The sequence below is a fragment of the Schistocerca serialis genome, unplaced genomic scaffold, assembly GCF_023864345.2.
Source record: "Schistocerca serialis cubense isolate TAMUIC-IGC-003099 unplaced genomic scaffold, iqSchSeri2.2 HiC_scaffold_1413, whole genome shotgun sequence".
Classification (NCBI taxonomy): Eukaryota; Metazoa; Arthropoda; class Insecta; order Orthoptera; family Acrididae; genus Schistocerca; species Schistocerca serialis.
Window position 1 is genome coordinate 25001 of NW_026047640.1, and position 18574 is coordinate 43574.

At 50.1% G+C, this 18574-nt stretch overlaps 16 non-coding genes across 16 annotated transcripts; all 16 read right to left on the reverse strand.

Annotated features, from left to right (window-relative positions):
- Window positions 1-624: 624 nt before the first annotated feature.
- On the reverse strand, window positions 625-743 carry LOC126442912 (5S ribosomal RNA). Its single transcript, XR_007581736.1, has one exon. It is a non-coding gene; the product is annotated as a 5S ribosomal RNA (ribosomal RNA).
- Window positions 744-1763: 1020 nt separating this feature from the next.
- On the reverse strand, window positions 1764-1882 carry LOC126442913 (5S ribosomal RNA). Its single transcript, XR_007581737.1, has one exon. It is a non-coding gene; the product is annotated as a 5S ribosomal RNA (ribosomal RNA).
- Window positions 1883-2904: 1022 nt separating this feature from the next.
- LOC126442914 (5S ribosomal RNA) lies at window positions 2905-3023 on the reverse strand. The gene has a single exon (XR_007581738.1). It is a non-coding gene; the product is annotated as a 5S ribosomal RNA (ribosomal RNA).
- A 1020-nt stretch (window positions 3024-4043) lies between these two features.
- LOC126442915 (5S ribosomal RNA) lies at window positions 4044-4162 on the reverse strand. Its single transcript, XR_007581739.1, has one exon. It is a non-coding gene; the product is annotated as a 5S ribosomal RNA (ribosomal RNA).
- A 1022-nt stretch (window positions 4163-5184) lies between these two features.
- Window positions 5185-5303, reverse strand: LOC126442916 (5S ribosomal RNA). The gene has a single exon (XR_007581740.1). It is a non-coding gene; the product is annotated as a 5S ribosomal RNA (ribosomal RNA).
- A 1023-nt stretch (window positions 5304-6326) lies between these two features.
- Window positions 6327-6445, reverse strand: LOC126442917 (5S ribosomal RNA). The gene has a single exon (XR_007581741.1). It is a non-coding gene; the product is annotated as a 5S ribosomal RNA (ribosomal RNA).
- Window positions 6446-7464: 1019 nt separating this feature from the next.
- Window positions 7465-7583, reverse strand: LOC126442918 (5S ribosomal RNA). Its single transcript, XR_007581742.1, has one exon. It is a non-coding gene; the product is annotated as a 5S ribosomal RNA (ribosomal RNA).
- Window positions 7584-8603: 1020 nt separating this feature from the next.
- On the reverse strand, window positions 8604-8722 carry LOC126442919 (5S ribosomal RNA). The gene has a single exon (XR_007581743.1). It is a non-coding gene; the product is annotated as a 5S ribosomal RNA (ribosomal RNA).
- A 1021-nt stretch (window positions 8723-9743) lies between these two features.
- LOC126442920 (5S ribosomal RNA) lies at window positions 9744-9862 on the reverse strand. The gene has a single exon (XR_007581744.1). It is a non-coding gene; the product is annotated as a 5S ribosomal RNA (ribosomal RNA).
- Window positions 9863-10881: 1019 nt separating this feature from the next.
- On the reverse strand, window positions 10882-11000 carry LOC126442923 (5S ribosomal RNA). The gene has a single exon (XR_007581746.1). It is a non-coding gene; the product is annotated as a 5S ribosomal RNA (ribosomal RNA).
- A 1021-nt stretch (window positions 11001-12021) lies between these two features.
- On the reverse strand, window positions 12022-12140 carry LOC126442924 (5S ribosomal RNA). Its single transcript, XR_007581747.1, has one exon. It is a non-coding gene; the product is annotated as a 5S ribosomal RNA (ribosomal RNA).
- Window positions 12141-13160: 1020 nt separating this feature from the next.
- Window positions 13161-13279, reverse strand: LOC126442925 (5S ribosomal RNA). Its single transcript, XR_007581748.1, has one exon. It is a non-coding gene; the product is annotated as a 5S ribosomal RNA (ribosomal RNA).
- A 1021-nt stretch (window positions 13280-14300) lies between these two features.
- Window positions 14301-14419, reverse strand: LOC126442926 (5S ribosomal RNA). The gene has a single exon (XR_007581749.1). It is a non-coding gene; the product is annotated as a 5S ribosomal RNA (ribosomal RNA).
- A 1020-nt stretch (window positions 14420-15439) lies between these two features.
- Window positions 15440-15558, reverse strand: LOC126442897 (5S ribosomal RNA). Its single transcript, XR_007581723.1, has one exon. It is a non-coding gene; the product is annotated as a 5S ribosomal RNA (ribosomal RNA).
- A 1020-nt stretch (window positions 15559-16578) lies between these two features.
- On the reverse strand, window positions 16579-16697 carry LOC126442898 (5S ribosomal RNA). Its single transcript, XR_007581724.1, has one exon. It is a non-coding gene; the product is annotated as a 5S ribosomal RNA (ribosomal RNA).
- Window positions 16698-17719: 1022 nt separating this feature from the next.
- LOC126442927 (5S ribosomal RNA) lies at window positions 17720-17838 on the reverse strand. Its single transcript, XR_007581750.1, has one exon. It is a non-coding gene; the product is annotated as a 5S ribosomal RNA (ribosomal RNA).
- Window positions 17839-18574: the final 736 nt, after the last annotated feature.

The following is an 18574-nucleotide window of genomic DNA, read 5'->3' on the forward strand; positions in this document are numbered from 1 at the left end:
AGCCTTCGACACTCGCGGAAGATGCATCATGTCCCTGGTGTCCAGCGCAGGAGGGCTGGCGCGCGGCCGACCGGCGTATGGCCTGTGCGGGGTGTGGCAGAGTGTTGTTGGAGGGCGCCACTGCTGGCGATGTGAGCTTCCTCGCCTCGCCTCGCCTCGCCTCAGACGAGGTGTTTGCGTAATTTGCAGTGCATTCGCACCATTCCTGTCCCTGTCCCCGTCCCGACTTGTCCCGACTTTGCTCGACTGCCGCTCGCTGCCGCTCGGGTCGTGGCCCATATAACAGCGCAAGCGCAAGAAACGTCTGCAGGAGATGACGAGACGAGACGAGACGACTAAGGAATAAATTTATAATTACATATCGAAGTAGGAATTGTACACCGCTACACAACAACAGGCGCTGACGTATTTCAGAACACATCTGCCGATTCGTACTGTTTTGTCGTTTTCAAAGACTTCCCGGCGAACTTGGTTAGCACATTCTCCCTCAAACTGAGATATTTACTGCAATTTCGCACCTTATGGTCATTACAGTAGATTAAAATGCTTAAGCAAGAATCTTTGTCACAACAGAACGGTGGTATGGAAAGAGGGCGGTATAAAAAAAAAAGGTAAATGAAAGGGAGCCAACAGCACGTGGTGTTCCCAGGTGGTCACCCATCCAAGTACTAACCACGCCCGATGTTGCTTAACTTCGGTGATCGGACGAGAACCGGTGTACTCAACATGGTATGGCCGTTGGCGCCCATATAATGTAGGCGCATGGCAGAATTCGCATTCGGTTCTTATCCCAACACACACAAAATCATACTTTTCGGTCGAAAGCAGCCGCATTTTTTTTTTTATTGACAATTCGTCACGTTAGCGCGAACGCAATCCTGAGTTCCAAAACTTATGAGCCGGAAGGACGCGCTTCGTGTATTTTTTTTTTTGTGAGATTTATAAATTTATTTATTAACATTACATCGTTACAAGCTAACAACTTTACAACATAAAACACGAACAGAATTGTAATTGTAAGCACTTCCTTCTGCAATCCGACGTGCTAGCAGAGCGACTGCCGAATTAGCGGGCGCGCCGCCGTGCGTGTGAGACGCGCAGCTTCTCGTTGCACCTCCTGTCATCCGCTTGGCGCGTGCAGCCTTCGACACTTGCGGAAGATGCATCATGTCCCTGGTGTCCAGCGCAGGAGGGCTGGCGCGCGGCCGACCGGCGTATGGCCTGTGCGGGGTGTGGCAGAGTGTTGTTGGAGGGCGCCACTGCTGGCGATGTGAGCTTCCTCGCCTCGCCTCGCCTCGCCTCAGACGAGGTGTTTGCGTAATTTGCAGTGCATTCGCACCATTCCTGTCCCTGTCCCCGTCCCGACTTGTCCCGACTTTGCTCGACTGCCGCTCGCTGCCGCTCGGGTCGTGGCCCATATAACAGCGCAAGCGCAAGAAACGTCTGCAGGAGATGACGAGACGAGACGAGACGACTAAGGAATAAATTTATAATTACATATCGAAGTAGGAATTGTACACCGCTACACAACAACAGGCGCTGACGTATTTCAGAACACATCTGCCGATTCGTACTGTTTTGTCGTTTTCAAAGACTTCCCGGCGAACTTGGTTAGCACATTCTCCCTCAAACTGAGATATTTACTGCAATTTCGCACCTTATGGTCATTACAGTAGATTAAAATGCTTAAGCAAGAATCTTTGTCACAACAGAACGGTGGTATGGAAAGAGGGCGGTATAAAAAAAAAAGGTAAATGAAAGGGAGCCAACAGCACGTGGTGTTCCCAGGTGGTCACCCATCCAAGTACTAACCACGCCCGATGTTGCTTAACTTCGGTGATCGGACGAGAACCGGTGTACTCAACATGGTATGGCCGTTGGCGCCCATATAATGTAGGCGCATGGCAGAATTCGCATTCGGTTCTTATCCCAACACACACAAAATCATACTTTTCGGTCGAAAGCAGCCGCATTTTTTTTTTTTTATTGACAATTCGTCACGTTAGCGCGAACGCAATCCTGAGTTCCAAAACTTATGAGCCGGAAGGACGCGCTTCGTGTATTTTTTTTTTTGTGAGATTTATAAATTTATTTATTAACATTACATCGTTACAAGCTAACAACTTTACAACATAAAACACGAACAGAATTGTAATTGTAAGCACTTCCTTCTGCAATCCGACGTGCTAGCAGAGCGACTGCCGAATTAGCGGGCGCGCCGCCGTGCGTGTGAGACGCGCAGCTTCTCGTTGCACCTCCTGTCATCCGCTTGGCGCGTGCAGCCTTCGACACTCGCGGAAGATGCATCATGTCCCTGGTGTCCAGCGCAGGAGGGCTGGCGCGCGGCCGACCGGCGTATGGCCTGTGCGGGGTGTGGCAGAGTGTTGTTGGAGGGCGCCACTGCTGGCGATGTGAGCTTCCTCGCCTCGCCTCGCCTCGCCTCAGACGAGGTGTTTGCGTAATTTGCAGTGCATTCGCACCATTCCTGTCCCTGTCCCCGTCCCGACTTGTCCCGACTTTGCTCGACTGCCGCTCGCTGCCGCTCGGGTCGTGGCCCATATAACAGCGCAAGCGCAAGAAACGTCTGCAGGAGATGACGAGACGAGACGAGACGACTAAGGAATAAATTTATAATTACATATCGAAGTAGGAATTGTACACCGCTACACAACAACAGGCGCTGACGTATTTCAGAACACATCTGCCGATTCGTACTGTTTTGTCGTTTTCAAAGACTTCCCGGCGAACTTGGTTAGCACATTCTCCCTCAAACTGAGATATTTACTGCAATTTCGCACCTTATGGTCATTACAGTAGATTAAAATGCTTAAGCAAGAATCTTTGTCACAACAGAACGGTGGTATGGAAAGAGGGCGGTATAAAAAAAAAAGGTAAATGAAAGGGAGCCAACAGCACGTGGTGTTCCCAGGTGGTCACCCATCCAAGTACTAACCACGCCCGATGTTGCTTAACTTCGGTGATCGGACGAGAACCGGTGTACTCAACATGGTATGGCCGTTGGCGCCCATATAATGTAGGCGCATGGCAGAATTCGCATTCGGTTCTTATCCCAACACACACAAAATCATACTTTTCGGTCGAAAGCAGCCGCATTTTTTTTTTTATTGACAATTCGTCACGTTAGCGCGAACGCAATCCTGAGTTCCAAAACTTATGAGCCGGAAGGACGCGCTTCGTGTATTTTTTTTTTTGTGAGATTTATAAATTTATTTATTAACATTACATCGTTACAAGCTAACAACTTTACAACATAAAACACGAACAGAATTGTAATTGTAAGCACTTCCTTCTGCAATCCGACGTGCTAGCAGAGCGACTGCCGAATTAGCGGGCGCGCCGCCGTGTGTGTGAGACGCGCAGCTTCTCGTTGCACCTCCTGTCATCCGCTTGGCGCGTGCAGCCTTCGACACTTGCGGAAGATGCATCATGTCCCTGGTGTCCAGCGCAGGAGGGCTGGCGCGCGGCCGACCGGCGTATGGCCTGTGCGGGGTGTGGCAGAGTGTTGTTGGAGGGCGCCACTGCTGGCGATGTGAGCTTCCTCGCCTCGCCTCGCCTCGCCTCAGACGAGGTGTTTGCGTAATTTGCAGTGCATTCGCACCATTCCTGTCCCTGTCCCCGTCCCGACTTGTCCCGACTTTGCTCGACTGCCGCTCGCTGCCGCTCGGGTCGTGGCCCATATAACAGCGCAAGCGCAAGAAACGTCTGCAGGAGATGACGAGACGAGACGAGACGACTAAGGAATAAATTTATAATTACATATCGAAGTAGGAATTGTACACCGCTACACAACAACAGGCGCTGACGTATTTCAGAACACATCTGCCGATTCGTACTGTTTTGTCGTTTTCAAAGACTTCCCGGCGAACTTGGTTAGCACATTCTCCCTCAAACTGAGATATTTACTGCAATTTCGCACCTTATGGTCATTACAGTAGATTAAAATGCTTAAGCAAGAATCTTTGTCACAACAGAACGGTGGTATGGAAAGAGGGCGGTATAAAAAAAAAAGGTAAATGAAAGGGAGCCAACAGCACGTGGTGTTCCCAGGTGGTCACCCATCCAAGTACTAACCACGCCCGATGTTGCTTAACTTCGGTGATCGGACGAGAACCGGTGTACTCAACATGGTATGGCCGTTGGCGCCCATATAATGTAGGCGCATGGCAGAATTCGCATTCGGTTCTTATCCCAACACACACAAAATCATACTTTTCGGTCGAAAGCAGCCGCATTTTTTTTTTTTTATTGACAATTCGTCACGTTAGCGCGAACGCAATCCTGAGTTCCAAAACTTATGAGCCGGAAGGACGCGCTTCGTGTATTTTTTTTTTTGTGAGATTTATAAATTTATTTATTAACATTACATCGTTACAAGCTAACAACTTTACAACATAAAACACGAACAGAATTGTAATTGTAAGCACTTCCTTCTGCAATCCGACGTGCTAGCAGAGCGACTGCCGAATTAGCGGGCGCGCCGCCGTGCGTGTGAGACGCGCAGCTTCTCGTTGCACCTCCTGTCATCCGCTTGGCGCGTGCAGCCTTCGACACTCGCGGAAGATGCATCATGTCCCTGGTGTCCAGCGCAGGAGGGCTGGCGCGCGGCCGACCGGCGTATGGCCTGTGCGGGGTGTGGCAGAGTGTTGTTGGAGGGCGCCACTGCTGGCGATGTGAGCTTCCTCGCCTCGCCTCGCCTCGCCTCAGACGAGGTGTTTGCGTAATTTGCAGTGCATTCGCACCATTCCTGTCCCTGTCCCCGTCCCGACTTGTCCCGACTTTGCTCGACTGCCGCTCGCTGCCGCTCGGGTCGTGGCCCATATAACAGCGCAAGCGCAAGAAACGTCTGCAGGAGATGACGAGACGAGACGAGACGACTAAGGAATAAATTTATAATTACATATCGAAGTAGGAATTGTACACCGCTACACAACAACAGGCGCTGACGTATTTCAGAACACATCTGCCGATTCGTACTGTTTTGTCGTTTTCAAAGACTTCCCGGCGAACTTGGTTAGCACATTCTCCCTCAAACTGAGATATTTACTGCAATTTCGCACCTTATGGTCATTACAGTAGATTAAAATGCTTAAGCAAGAATCTTTGTCACAACAGAACGGTGGTATGGAAAGAGGGCGGTATAAAAAAAAAAGGTAAATGAAAGGGAGCCAACAGCACGTGGTGTTCCCAGGTGGTCACCCATCCAAGTACTAACCACGCCCGATGTTGCTTAACTTCGGTGATCGGACGAGAACCGGTGTACTCAACATGGTATGGCCGTTGGCGCCCATATAATGTAGGCGCATGGCAGAATTCGCATTCGGTTCTTATCCCAACACACACAAAATCATACTTTTCGGTCGAAAGCAGCCGCATTTTTTTTTTTTTTATTGACAATTCGTCACGTTAGCGCGAACGCAATCCTGAGTTCCAAAACTTATGAGCCGGAAGGACGCGCTTCGTGTATTTTTTTTTTTGTGAGATTTATAAATTTATTTATTAACATTACATCGTTACAAGCTAACAACTTTACAACATAAAACACGAACAGAATTGTAATTGTAAGCACTTCCTTCTGCAATCCGACGTGCTAGCAGAGCGACTGCCGAATTAGCGGGCGCGCCGCCGTGCGTGTGAGACGCGCAGCTTCTCGTTGCACCTCCTGTCATCCGCTTGGCGCGTGCAGCCTTCGACACTCGCGGAAGATGCATCATGTCCCTGGTGTCCAGCGCAGGAGGGCTGGCGCGCGGCCGACCGGCGTATGGCCTGTGCGGGGTGTGGCAGAGTGTTGTTGGAGGGCGCCACTGCTGGCGATGTGAGCTTCCTCGCCTCGCCTCGCCTCGCCTCAGACGAGGTGTTTGCGTAATTTGCAGTGCATTCGCACCATTCCTGTCCCTGTCCCCGTCCCGACTTGTCCCGACTTTGCTCGACTGCCGCTCGCTGCCGCTCGGGTCGTGGCCCATATAACAGCGCAAGCGCAAGAAACGTCTGCAGGAGATGACGAGACGAGACGAGACGACTAAGGAATAAATTTATAATTACATATCGAAGTAGGAATTGTACACCGCTACACAACAACAGGCGCTGACGTATTTCAGAACACATCTGCCGATTCGTACTGTTTTGTCGTTTTCAAAGACTTCCCGGCGAACTTGGTTAGCACATTCTCCCTCAAACTGAGATATTTACTGCAATTTCGCACCTTATGGTCATTACAGTAGATTAAAATGCTTAAGCAAGAATCTTTGTCACAACAGAACGGTGGTATGGAAAGAGGGCGGTATAAAAAAAAAAGGTAAATGAAAGGGAGCCAACAGCACGTGGTGTTCCCAGGTGGTCACCCATCCAAGTACTAACCACGCCCGATGTTGCTTAACTTCGGTGATCGGACGAGAACCGGTGTACTCAACATGGTATGGCCGTTGGCGCCCATATAATGTAGGCGCATGGCAGAATTCGCATTCGGTTCTTATCCCAACACACACAAAATCATACTTTTCGGTCGAAAGCAGCCGCATTTTTTTTTTTATTGACAATTCGTCACGTTAGCGCGAACGCAATCCTGAGTTCCAAAACTTATGAGCCGGAAGGACGCGCTTCGTGTATTTTTTTTTTGTGAGATTTATAAATTTATTTATTAACATTACATCGTTACAAGCTAACAACTTTACAACATAAAACACGAACAGAATTGTAATTGTAAGCACTTCCTTCTGCAATCCGACGTGCTAGCAGAGCGACTGCCGAATTAGCGGGCGCGCCGCCGTGCGTGTGAGACGCGCAGCTTCTCGTTGCACCTCCTGTCATCCGCTTGGCGCGTGCAGCCTTCGACACTTGCGGAAGATGCATCATGTCCCTGGTGTCCAGCGCAGGAGGGCTGGCGCGCGGCCGACCGGCGTATGGCCTGTGCGGGGTGTGGCAGAGTGTTGTTGGAGGGCGCCACTGCTGGCGATGTGAGCTTCCTCGCCTCGCCTCGCCTCGCCTCAGACGAGGTGTTTGCGTAATTTGCAGTGCATTCGCACCATTCCTGTCCCTGTCCCCGTCCCGACTTGTCCCGACTTTGCTCGACTGCCGCTCGCTGCCGCTCGGGTCGTGGCCCATATAACAGCGCAAGCGCAAGAAACGTCTGCAGGAGATGACGAGACGAGACGAGACGACTAAGGAATAAATTTATAATTACATATCGAAGTAGGAATTGTACACCGCTACACAACAACAGGCGCTGACGTATTTCAGAACACATCTGCCGATTCGTACTGTTTTGTCGTTTTCAAAGACTTCCCGGCGAACTTGGTTAGCACATTCTCCCTCAAACTGAGATATTTACTGCAATTTCGCACCTTATGGTCATTACAGTAGATTAAAATGCTTAAGCAAGAATCTTTGTCACAACAGAACGGTGGTATGGAAAGAGGGCGGTATAAAAAAAAAAGGTAAATGAAAGGGAGCCAACAGCACGTGGTGTTCCCAGGTGGTCACCCATCCAAGTACTAACCACGCCCGATGTTGCTTAACTTCGGTGATCGGACGAGAACCGGTGTACTCAACATGGTATGGCCGTTGGCGCCCATATAATGTAGGCGCATGGCAGAATTCGCATTCGGTTCTTATCCCAACACACACAAAATCATACTTTTCGGTCGAAAGCAGCCGCATTTTTTTTTTTATTGACAATTCGTCACGTTAGCGCGAACGCAATCCTGAGTTCCAAAACTTATGAGCCGGAAGGACGCGCTTCGTGTATTTTTTTTTTGTGAGATTTATAAATTTATTTATTAACATTACATCGTTACAAGCTAACAACTTTACAACATAAAACACGAACAGAATTGTAATTGTAAGCACTTCCTTCTGCAATCCGACGTGCTAGCAGAGCGACTGCCGAATTAGCGGGCGCGCCGCCGTGCGTGTGAGACGCGCAGCTTCTCGTTGCACCTCCTGTCATCCGCTTGGCGCGTGCAGCCTTCGACACTTGCGGAAGATGCATCATGTCCCTGGTGTCCAGCGCAGGAGGGCTGGCGCGCGGCCGACCGGCGTATGGCCTGTGCGGGGTGTGGCAGAGTGTTGTTGGAGGGCGCCACTGCTGGCGATGTGAGCTTCCTCGCCTCGCCTCGCCTCGCCTCAGACGAGGTGTTTGCGTAATTTGCAGTGCATTCGCACCATTCCTGTCCCTGTCCCCGTCCCGACTTGTCCCGACTTTGCTCGACTGCCGCTCGCTGCCGCTCGGGTCGTGGCCCATATAACAGCGCAAGCGCAAGAAACGTCTGCAGGAGATGACGAGACGAGACGAGACGACTAAGGAATAAATTTATAATTACATATCGAAGTAGGAATTGTACACCGCTACACAACAACAGGCGCTGACGTATTTCAGAACACATCTGCCGATTCGTACTGTTTTGTCGTTTTCAAAGACTTCCCGGCGAACTTGGTTAGCACATTCTCCCTCAAACTGAGATATTTACTGCAATTTCGCACCTTATGGTCATTACAGTAGATTAAAATGCTTAAGCAAGAATCTTTGTCACAACAGAACGGTGGTATGGAAAGAGGGCGGTATAAAAAAAAAAAGGTAAATGAAAGGGAGCCAACAGCACGTGGTGTTCCCAGGTGGTCACCCATCCAAGTACTAACCACGCCCGATGTTGCTTAACTTCGGTGATCGGACGAGAACCGGTGTACTCAACATGGTATGGCCGTTGGCGCCCATATAATGTAGGCGCATGGCAGAATTCGCATTCGGTTCTTATCCCAACACACACAAAATCATACTTTTCGGTCGAAAGCAGCCGCATTTTTTTTTTTTATTGACAATTCGTCACGTTAGCGCGAACGCAATCCTGAGTTCCAAAACTTATGAGCCGGAAGGACGCGCTTCGTGTATTTTTTTTTTTGTGAGATTTATAAATTTATTTATTAACATTACATCGTTACAAGCTAACAACTTTACAACATAAAACACGAACAGAATTGTAATTGTAAGCACTTCCTTCTGCAATCCGACGTGCTAGCAGAGCGACTGCCGAATTAGCGGGCGCGCCGCCGTGCGTGTGAGACGCGCAGCTTCTCGTTGCACCTCCTGTCATCCGCTTGGCGCGTGCAGCCTTCGACACTCGCGGAAGATGCATCATGTCCCTGGTGTCCAGCGCAGGAGGGCTGGCGCGCGGCCGACCGGCGTATGGCCTGTGCGGGGTGTGGCAGAGTGTTGTTGGAGGGCGCCACTGCTGGCGATGTGAGCTTCCTCGCCTCGCCTCGCCTCGCCTCAGACGAGGTGTTTGCGTAATTTGCAGTGCATTCGCACCATTCCTGTCCCTGTCCCCGTCCCGACTTGTCCCGACTTTGCTCGACTGCCGCTCGCTGCCGCTCGGGTCGTGGCCCATATAACAGCGCAAGCGCAAGAAACGTCTGCAGGAGATGACGAGACGAGACGAGACGACTAAGGAATAAATTTATAATTACATATCGAAGTAGGAATTGTACACCGCTACACAACAACAGGCGCTGACGTATTTCAGAACACATCTGCCGATTCGTACTGTTTTGTCGTTTTCAAAGACTTCCCGGCGAACTTGGTTAGCACATTCTCCCTCAAACTGAGATATTTACTGCAATTTCGCACCTTATGGTCATTACAGTAGATTAAAATGCTTAAGCAAGAATCTTTGTCACAACAGAACGGTGGTATGGAAAGAGGGCGGTATAAAAAAAAAAGGTAAATGAAAGGGAGCCAACAGCACGTGGTGTTCCCAGGTGGTCACCCATCCAAGTACTAACCACGCCCGATGTTGCTTAACTTCGGTGATCGGACGAGAACCGGTGTACTCAACATGGTATGGCCGTTGGCGCCCATATAATGTAGGCGCATGGCAGAATTCGCATTCGGTTCTTATCCCAACACACACAAAATCATACTTTTCGGTCGAAAGCAGCCGCATTTTTTTTTTTATTGACAATTCGTCACGTTAGCGCGAACGCAATCCTGAGTTCCAAAACTTATGAGCCGGAAGGACGCGCTTCGTGTATTTTTTTTTTGTGAGATTTATAAATTTATTTATTAACATTACATCGTTACAAGCTAACAACTTTACAACATAAAACACGAACAGAATTGTAATTGTAAGCACTTCCTTCTGCAATCCGACGTGCTAGCAGAGCGACTGCCGAATTAGCGGGCGCGCCGCCGTGCGTGTGAGACGCGCAGCTTCTCGTTGCACCTCCTGTCATCCGCTTGGCGCGTGCAGCCTTCGACACTCGCGGAAGATGCATCATGTCCCTGGTGTCCAGCGCAGGAGGGCTGGCGCGCGGCCGACCGGCGTATGGCCTGTGCGGGGTGTGGCAGAGTGTTGTTGGAGGGCGCCACTGCTGGCGATGTGAGCTTCCTCGCCTCGCCTCGCCTCGCCTCAGACGAGGTGTTTGCGTAATTTGCAGTGCATTCGCACCATTCCTGTCCCTGTCCCCGTCCCGACTTGTCCCGACTTTGCTCGACTGCCGCTCGCTGCCGCTCGGGTCGTGGCCCATATAACAGCGCAAGCGCAAGAAACGTCTGCAGGAGATGACGAGACGAGACGAGACGACTAAGGAATAAATTTATAATTACATATCGAAGTAGGAATTGTACACCGCTACACAACAACAGGCGCTGACGTATTTCAGAACACATCTGCCGATTCGTACTGTTTTGTCGTTTTCAAAGACTTCCCGGCGAACTTGGTTAGCACATTCTCCCTCAAACTGAGATATTTACTGCAATTTCGCACCTTATGGTCATTACAGTAGATTAAAATGCTTAAGCAAGAATCTTTGTCACAACAGAACGGTGGTATGGAAAGAGGGCGGTATAAAAAAAAAAGGTAAATGAAAGGGAGCCAACAGCACGTGGTGTTCCCAGGTGGTCACCCATCCAAGTACTAACCACGCCCGATGTTGCTTAACTTCGGTGATCGGACGAGAACCGGTGTACTCAACATGGTATGGCCGTTGGCGCCCATATAATGTAGGCGCATGGCAGAATTCGCATTCGGTTCTTATCCCAACACACACAAAATCATACTTTTCGGTCGAAAGCAGCCGCATTTTTTTTTTTTATTGACAATTCGTCACGTTAGCGCGAACGCAATCCTGAGTTCCAAAACTTATGAGCCGGAAGGACGCGCTTCGTGTATTTTTTTTTTTGTGAGATTTATAAATTTATTTATTAACATTACATCGTTACAAGCTAACAACTTTACAACATAAAACACGAACAGAATTGTAATTGTAAGCACTTCCTTCTGCAATCCGACGTGCTAGCAGAGCGACTGCCGAATTAGCGGGCGCGCCGCCGTGCGTGTGAGACGCGCAGCTTCTCGTTGCACCTCCTGTCATCCGCTTGGCGCGTGCAGCCTTCGACACTCGCGGAAGATGCATCATGTCCCTGGTGTCCAGCGCAGGAGGGCTGGCGCGCGGCCGACCGGCGTATGGCCTGTGCGGGGTGTGGCAGAGTGTTGTTGGAGGGCGCCACTGCTGGCGATGTGAGCTTCCTCGCCTCGCCTCGCCTCGCCTCAGACGAGGTGTTTGCGTAATTTGCAGTGCATTCGCACCATTCCTGTCCCTGTCCCCGTCCCGACTTGTCCCGACTTTGCTCGACTGCCGCTCGCTGCCGCTCGGGTCGTGGCCCATATAACAGCGCAAGCGCAAGAAACGTCTGCAGGAGATGACGAGACGAGACGAGACGACTAAGGAATAAATTTATAATTACATATCGAAGTAGGAATTGTACACCGCTACACAACAACAGGCGCTGACGTATTTCAGAACACATCTGCCGATTCGTACTGTTTTGTCGTTTTCAAAGACTTCCCGGCGAACTTGGTTAGCACATTCTCCCTCAAACTGAGATATTTACTGCAATTTCGCACCTTATGGTCATTACAGTAGATTAAAATGCTTAAGCAAGAATCTTTGTCACAACAGAACGGTGGTATGGAAAGAGGGCGGTATAAAAAAAAAAGGTAAATGAAAGGGAGCCAACAGCACGTGGTGTTCCCAGGTGGTCACCCATCCAAGTACTAACCACGCCCGATGTTGCTTAACTTCGGTGATCGGACGAGAACCGGTGTACTCAACATGGTATGGCCGTTGGCGCCCATATAATGTAGGCGCATGGCAGAATTCGCATTCGGTTCTTATCCCAACACACACAAAATCATACTTTTCGGTCGAAAGCAGCCGCATTTTTTTTTTTATTGACAATTCGTCACGTTAGCGCGAACGCAATCCTGAGTTCCAAAACTTATGAGCCGGAAGGACGCGCTTCGTGTATTTTTTTTTTTGTGAGATTTATAAATTTATTTATTAACATTACATCGTTACAAGCTAACAACTTTACAACATAAAACACGAACAGAATTGTAATTGTAAGCACTTCCTTCTGCAATCCGACGTGCTAGCAGAGCGACTGCCGAATTAGCGGGCGCGCCGCCGTGCGTGTGAGACGCGCAGCTTCTCGTTGCACCTCCTGTCATCCGCTTGGCGCGTGCAGCCTTCGACACTCGCGGAAGATGCATCATGTCCCTGGTGTCCAGCGCAGGAGGGCTGGCGCGCGGCCGACCGGCGTATGGCCTGTGCGGGGTGTGGCAGAGTGTTGTTGGAGGGCGCCACTGCTGGCGATGTGAGCTTCCTCGCCTCGCCTCGCCTCGCCTCAGACGAGGTGTTTGCGTAATTTGCAGTGCATTCGCACCATTCCTGTCCCTGTCCCCGTCCCGACTTGTCCCGACTTTGCTCGACTGCCGCTCGCTGCCGCTCGGGTCGTGGCCCATATAACAGCGCAAGCGCAAGAAACGTCTGCAGGAGATGACGAGACGAGACGAGACGACTAAGGAATAAATTTATAATTACATATCGAAGTAGGAATTGTACACCGCTACACAACAACAGGCGCTGACGTATTTCAGAACACATCTGCCGATTCGTACTGTTTTGTCGTTTTCAAAGACTTCCCGGCGAACTTGGTTAGCACATTCTCCCTCAAACTGAGATATTTACTGCAATTTCGCACCTTATGGTCATTACAGTAGATTAAAATGCTTAAGCAAGAATCTTTGTCACAACAGAACGGTGGTATGGAAAGAGGGCGGTATAAAAAAAAAAGGTAAATGAAAGGGAGCCAACAGCACGTGGTGTTCCCAGGTGGTCACCCATCCAAGTACTAACCACGCCCGATGTTGCTTAACTTCGGTGATCGGACGAGAACCGGTGTACTCAACATGGTATGGCCGTTGGCGCCCATATAATGTAGGCGCATGGCAGAATTCGCATTCGGTTCTTATCCCAACACACACAAAATCATACTTTTCGGTCGAAAGCAGCCGCATTTTTTTTTTTTATTGACAATTCGTCACGTTAGCGCGAACGCAATCCTGAGTTCCAAAACTTATGAGCCGGAAGGACGCGCTTCGTGTATTTTTTTTTTTGTGAGATTTATAAATTTATTTATTAACATTACATCGTTACAAGCTAACAACTTTACAACATAAAACACGAACAGAATTGTAATTGTAAGCACTTCCTTCTGCAATCCGACGTGCAAGCAGAGCGACTGCCGAATTAGCGGGCGCGCCGCCGTGCGTGTGAGACGCGCAGCTTCTCGTTGCACCTCCTGTCATCCGCTTGGCGCGTGCAGCCTTCGACACTCGCGGAAGATGCATCATGTCCCTGGTGTCCAGCGCAGGAGGGCTGGCGCGCGGCCGACCGGCGTATGGCCTGTGCGGGGTGTGGCAGAGTGTTGTTGGAGGGCGCCACTGCTGGCGATGTGAGCTTCCTCGCCTCGCCTCGCCTCGCCTCAGACGAGGTGTTTGCGTAATTTGCAGTGCATTCGCACCATTCCTGTCCCTGTCCCCGTCCCGACTTGTCCCGACTTTGCTCGACTGCCGCTCGCTGCCGCTCGGGTCGTGGCCCATATAACAGCGCAAGCGCAAGAAACGTCTGCAGGAGATGACGAGACGAGACGAGACGACTAAGGAATAAATTTATAATTACATATCGAAGTAGGAATTGTACACCGCTACACAACAACAGGCGCTGACGTATTTCAGAACACATCTGCCGATTCGTACTGTTTTGTCGTTTTCAAAGACTTCCCGGCGAACTTGGTTAGCACATTCTCCCTCAAACTGAGATATTTACTGCAATTTCGCACCTTATGGTCATTACAGTAGATTAAAATGCTTAAGCAAGAATCTTTGTCACAACAGAACGGTGGTATGGAAAGAGGGCGGTATAAAAAAAAAAGGTAAATGAAAGGGAGCCAACAGCACGTGGTGTTCCCAGGTGGTCACCCATCCAAGTACTAACCACGCCCGATGTTGCTTAACTTCGGTGATCGGACGAGAACCGGTGTACTCAACATGGTATGGCCGTTGGCGCCCATATAATGTAGGCGCATGGCAGAATTCGCATTCGGTTCTTATCCCAACACACACAAAATCATACTTTTCGGTCGAAAGCAGCCGCATTTTTTTTTTTATTGACAATTCGTCACGTTAGCGCGAACGCAATCCTGAGTTCCAAAACTTATGAGCCGGAAGGACGCGCTTCGTGTATTTTTTTTTTTGTGAGATTTATAAATTTATTTATTAACATTACATCGTTACAAGCTAACAACTTTACAACATAAAACACGAACAGAATTGTAATTGTAAGCACTTCCTTCTGCAATCCGACGTGCTAGCAGAGCGACTGCCGAATTAGCGGGCGCGCCGCCGTGCGTGTGAGACGCGCAGCTTCTCGTTGCACCTCCTGTCATCCGCTTGGCGCGTGCAGCCTTCGACACTCGCGGAAGATGCATCATGTCCCTGGTGTCCAGCGCAGGAGGGCTGGCGCGCGGCCGACCGGCGTATGGCCTGTGCGGGGTGTGGCAGAGTGTTGTTGGAGGGCGCCACTGCTGGCGATGTGAGCTTCCTCGCCTCGCCTCGCCTCGCCTCAGACGAGGTGTTTGCGTAATTTGCAGTGCATTCGCACCATTCCTGTCCCTGTCCCCGTCCCGACTTGTCCCGACTTTGCTCGACTGCCGCTCGCTGCCGCTCGGGTCGTGGCCCATATAACAGCGCAAGCGCAAGAAACGTCTGCAGGAGATGACGAGACGAGACGAGACGACTAAGGAATAAATTTATAATTACATATCGAAGTAGGAATTGTACACCGCTACACAACAACAGGCGCTGACGTATTTCAGAACACATCTGCCGATTCGTACTGTTTTGTCGTTTTCAAAGACTTCCCGGCGAACTTGGTTAGCACATTCTCCCTCAAACTGAGATATTTACTGCAATTTCGCACCTTATGGTCATTACAGTAGATTAAAATGCTTAAGCAAGAATCTTTGTCACAACAGAACGGTGGTATGGAAAGAGGGCGGTATAAAAAAAAAAGGTAAATGAAAGGGAGCCAACAGCACGTGGTGTTCCCAGGTGGTCACCCATCCAAGTACTAACCACGCCCGATGTTGCTTAACTTCGGTGATCGGACGAGAACCGGTGTACTCAACATGGTATGGCCGCTGGCGCCCATATAATGTAGGCGCATGGCAGAATTCGCATTCGGTTCTTATCCCAACACACACAAAATCATACTTTTCGGTCGAAAGCAGCCGCATTTTTTTTTTTATTGACAATTCGTCACGTTAGCGCGAACGCAATCCTGAGTTCCAAAACTTATGAGCCGGAAGGACGCGCTTCGTGTATTTTTTTTTTTGTGAGATTTATAAATTTATTTATTAACATTACATCGTTACAAGCTAACAACTTTACAACATAAAACACGAACAGAATTGTAATTGTAAGCACTTCCTTCTGCAATCCGACGTGCTAGCAGAGCGACTGCCGAATTAGCGGGCGCGCCGCCGTGCGTGTGAGACGCGCAGCTTCTCGTTGCACCTCCTGTCATCCGCTTGGCGCGTGCAGCCTTCGACACTCGCGGAAGATGCATCATGTCCCTGGTGTCCAGCGCAGGAGGGCTGGCGCGCGGCCGACCGGCGTATGGCCTGTGCGGGGTGTGGCAGAGTGTTGTTGGAGGGCGCCACTGCTGGCGATGTGAGCTTCCTCGCCTCGCCTCGCCTCGCCTCAGACGAGGTGTTTGCGTAATTTGCAGTGCATTCGCACCATTCCTGTCCCTGTCCCCGTCCCGACTTGTCCCGACTTTGCTCGACTGCCGCTCGCTGCCGCTCGGGTCGTGGCCCATATAACAGCGCAAGCGCAAGAAACGTCTGCAGGAGATGACGAGACGAGACGAGACGACTAAGGAATAAATTTATAATTACATATCGAAGTAGGAATTGTACACCGCTACACAACAACAGGCGCTGACGTATTTCAGAACACATCTGCCGATTCGTACTGTTTTGTCGTTTTCAAAGACTTCCCGGCGAACTTGGTTAGCACATTCTCCCTCAAACTGAGATATTTACTGCAATTTCGCACCTTATGGTCATTACAGTAGATTAAAATGCTTAAGCAAGAATCTTTGTCACAACAGAACGGTGGTATGGAAAGAGGGCGGTATAAAAAAAAAAGGTAAATGAAAGGGAGCCAACAGCACGTGGTGTTCCCAGGTGGTCACCCATCCAAGTACTAACCACGCCCGATGTTGCTTAACTTCGGTGATCGGACGAGAACCGGTGTACTCAACATGGTATGGCCGCTGGCGCCCATATAATGTAGGCGCATGGCAGAATTCGCATTCGGTTCTTATCCCAACACACACAAAATCATACTTTTCGGTCGAAAGCAGCCGCATTTTTTTTTTTTATTGACAATTCGTCACGTTAGCGCGAACGCAATCCTGAGTTCCAAAACTTATGAGCCGGAAGGACGCGCTTCGTGTATTTTTTTTTTTTGTGAGATTTATAAATTTATTTATTAACATTACATCGTTACAAGCTAACAACTTTACAACATAAAACACGAACAGAATTGTAATTGTAAGCACTTCCTTCTGCAATCCGACGTGCTAGCAGAGCGACTGCCGAATTAGCGGGCGCGCCGCCGTGCGTGTGAGACGCGCAGCTTCTCGTTGCACCTCCTGTCATCCGCTTGGCGCGTGCAGCCTTCGACACTCGCGGAAGATGCATCATGTCCCTGGTGTCCAGCGCAGGAGGGCTGGCGCGCGGCCGACCGGCGTATGGCCTGTGCGGGGTGTGGCAGAGTGTTGTTGGAGGGCGCCACTGCTGGCGATGTGAGCTTCCTCGCCTCGCCTCGCCTCGCCTCAGACGAGGTGTTTGCGTAATTTGCAGTGCATTCGCACCATTCCTGTCCCTGTCCCCGTCCCGACTTGTCCCGACTTTGCTCGACTGCCGCTCGCTGCCGCTCGGGTCGTGGCCCATATAACAGCGCAAGCGCAAGAAACGTCTGCAGGAGATGACGAGACGAGACGAGACGACTAAGGAATAAATTTATAATTACATATCGAAGTAGGAATTGTACACCGCTACACAACAACAGGCGCTGACGTATTTCAGAACACATCTGCCGATTCGTACTGTTTTGTCGTTTTCAAAGACTTCCCGGCGAACTTGGTTAGCACATTCTCCCTCAAACTGAGATATTTACTGCAATTTCGCACCTTATGGTCATTACAGTAGATTAAAATGCTTAAGCAAGAATCTTTGTCACAACAGAACGGTGGTATGGAAAGAGGGCGGTATAAAAAAAAAAGGTAAATGAAAGGGAGCCAACAGCACGTGGTGTTCCCAGGTGGTCACCCATCCAAGTACTAACCACGCCCGATGTTGCTTAACTTCGGTGATCGGACGAGAACCGGTGTACTCAACATGGTATGGCCGTTGGCGCCCATATAATGTAGGCGCATGGCAGAATTCGCATTCGGTTCTTATCCCAACACACACAAAATCATACTTTTCGGTCGAAAGCAGCCGCATTTTTTTTTTTTATTGACAATTCGTCACGTTAGCGCGAACGCAATCCTGAGTTCCAAAACTTATGAGCCGGAAGGACGCGCTTCGTGTATTTTTTTTTTTTGTGAGATTTATAAATTTATTTATTAACATTACATCGTTACAAGCTAACAACTTTACAACATAAAACACGAACAGAATTGTAATTGTAAGCACTTCCTTCTGCAATCCGACGTGCTAGCAGAGCGACTGCCGAATTAGCGGGCGCGCCGCCGTGCGTGTGAGACGCGCAGCTTCTCGTTGCACCTCCTGTCATCCGCTTGGCGCGTGCAGCCTTCGACACTCGCGGAAGATGCATCATGTCCCTGGTGTCCAGCGCAGGAGGGCTGGCGCGCGGCCGACCGGCGTATGGCCTGTGCGGGGTGTGGCAGAGTGTTGTTGGAGGGCGCCACTGCTGGCGATGTGAGCTTCCTCGCCTCGCCTCGCCTCGCCTCAGACGAGGTGTTTGCGTAATTTGCAGTGCATTCGCACCATTCCTGTCCCTGTCCCCGTCCCGACTTGTCCCGACTTTGCTCGACTGCCGCTCGCTGCCGCTCGGGTCGTGGCCCATATAACAGCGCAAGCGCAAGAAACGTCTGCAGGAGATGACGAGACGAGACGAGACGACTA